General features: G+C 46.7%; 2 non-coding genes across 2 annotated transcripts; both read left to right on the top strand.

The window, feature by feature from the left end:
* Window positions 1–747: 747 nt before the first annotated feature.
* On the top strand, window positions 748–866 carry LOC140576126 (5S ribosomal RNA). Its single transcript, XR_011981357.1, has one exon. It is a non-coding gene; the product is annotated as a 5S ribosomal RNA (ribosomal RNA).
* Window positions 867–2256: 1390 nt separating this feature from the next.
* Window positions 2257–2375, top strand: LOC140575795 (5S ribosomal RNA). The gene has a single exon (XR_011981056.1). It is a non-coding gene; the product is annotated as a 5S ribosomal RNA (ribosomal RNA).
* Window positions 2376–2500: the final 125 nt, after the last annotated feature.

Raw genomic sequence — 2500 nt, 5'->3', positions numbered from 1 at the left:
CATTCATGGGTCCCCGTTCTCGTTTCGGGGGGCTGATTTCCAGTTGTATTGAGTTTTTTTTAAATTCTCCTCCCAGACCTGCCTGCATCTACAACAGTTGTTCTTTTGTCCCCCTAAAGCTTCACAGAGCTCTTTGAACTTGACATGGCGACGCCACTTCCCTAAGTCAAAAGGCTGGCTGGCCCACTCAGCCCGAGCCTGCTTCACCGGCATCCCTGCGACTCGCAACTCACCTCAGAGCGATGCTTCGCCCGGCGTGCTAGCGTGAGCTTTTTTCTTTTCTTTTTTTTTGCCCGGCTTCCATATTGGTAGGAAGTAGCCTCTGCATTTATCCCGTATTCCTGTTGTACCTTAGTATGTGGAATTTAGGGGTGTAAATAAAAGGAGCCAAGACAGTTGAGAAAGATTTGTGATTTTGTAATTGTCCCGTTTCACAAGCCCATTCGACTCATGTGGCTTATGTGACTTTTATGTTGACAAGGCCGAGTCTGGCGGCCGGCGTTAGCCTTTGTTGCTGAATGTTCAAGTGTCAGCCAAAAGAGCAAGTTTTGTTGTTTTATTTTTTTTGTGAAAAGAGAAGGAGGACAGGAGAGAGCAATGAAATGTGTGATTGGTTTGAATGAGCTTGGTGGGGTTGCTTTGGAAGTAAGAAAGGAGGGCGAGTAAATGTGTGTCCCCTGTAGTGTGGAAAAGGCAGCCGTCTTTTGCCGCGTGCTTATAAATAGGCTGAGTGGAAGCAGTGCTCTCGCTTACGGCCATACCACCCTGAGCACGCCCGATCTCGTCTGATCTCGGAAGCTAAGCAGGGTTGGGCCTGGTTAGTACTTGGATGGGAGACCGCCTGGGAATACCAGGTGCTGTAAGCTTTTGCCATCCTCAAGCACTTACATGCACATTCTTTCACTTGCTTTTCTTACTTTTACTCCATCTTACTTTACGCTTTCACAAATCTACAACGCATTACCCTTTCTTTTACATGTACGTCCTTGTGTTACATTTCATACGGTCTTTGGAGTCTTCAGAGTCGAAACATTTCAGCGTCAGATGCCGTTTAAGCCCACCTGCATGGCCTGCCATGGGATGGAAACCAATCAGTTGTAGTTTGGCTTAATTATAGCCAGTTGCTCTCAAAACAAAACACTGGAAAATATTCAACAAGAACTCTGTGGAGGGAATGCTGTGGATAAAAGTAACCCAAGCCTGCCAGTAGGGGTCAGTGTACGTTTGAGGAAACTGACAACATGGGGGGGAAAGTCTGTTACAGGATGTCAACGCAGAGCAGAACTACAACCAATCACAATTACAGCTCATGGGTGGGACAAGCCCAATATTTGCTGTTAAAAACAAACAAACAAACAAAAAAACACCTGCTAATTTAGATCACTTACTTAGGTCACATTAAAGCAACACATCACGAAAGGGAGTGAGCCGTGGGGCAATAACAGCACCGTTTCGTCACAGCCGTGATGTTTATTTCACCGTTACACGCAACCTCAAGTCATGGGCCGCCATTCATGGGTCCCCGTTCTCGTTTCGGGGGGCTGATTTCCAGTTGTATTGAGTTTTTTTTAAATTCTCCTCCCAGACCTGCCTGCATCTACAACAGTTGTTCTTTTGTCCCCCTAAAGCTTCACAGAGCTCTTTGAACTTGACATGGCGACGCCACTTCCCTAAGTCAAAAGGCTGGCTGGCCCACTCAGCCCGAGCCTGCTTCACCGGCATCCCTGCGACTCGCAACTCACCTCAGAGCGATGCTTCGCCCGGCGTGCTAGCGTGAGCTTTTTTCTTTTCTTTTTTTTTGCCCGGCTTCCATATTGGTAGGAAGTAGCCTCTGCATTTATCCCGTATTCCTGTTGTACCTTAGTATGTGGAATTTAGGGGTGTAAATAAAAGGAGCCAAGACAGTTGAGAAAGATTTGTGATTTTGTAATTGTCCCGTTTCACAAGCCCATTCGACTCATGTGGCTTATGTGACTTTTATGTTGACAAGGCCGAGTCTGGCGGCCGGCGTTAGCCTTTGTTGCTGAATGTTCAAGTGTCAGCCAAAAGAGCAAGTTTTGTTGTTTTATTTTTTTTGTGAAAAGAGAAGGAGGACAGGAGAGAGCAATGAAATGTGTGATTGGTTTGAATGAGCTTGGTGGGGTTGCTTTGGAAGTAAGAAAGGAGGGCGAGTAAATGTGTGTCCCCTGTAGTGTGGAAAAGGCAGCCGTCTTTTGCCGCATGCTTATAAATAGGCTGAGTGGAAGCAGTGCTCTCGCTTACGGCCATACCACCCTGAGCACGCCCGATCTCGTCTGATCTAGGAAGCTAAGCAGGGTCGGGCCTGGTTAGTACTTGGATGGGAGACCGCCTGGGAATACCAGGTGCTGTAAGCTTTTGCCATCCTCAAGCACTTACATGCACATTCTTTCACTTGCTTTTCTTACTTTTACTCCATCTTACTTTACGCTTTCACAAATCTACAACGCATTACCCTTTCTTTTACATGTACGTCCTTGTG

Source organism: Salminus brasiliensis, chromosome 13 (assembly GCF_030463535.1).
Source record: "Salminus brasiliensis chromosome 13, fSalBra1.hap2, whole genome shotgun sequence".
NCBI lineage: Eukaryota > Metazoa > Chordata > Actinopteri > Characiformes > Bryconidae > Salminus > Salminus brasiliensis.
This window is presented reverse-complemented; position numbering and strand designations above follow the sequence as displayed.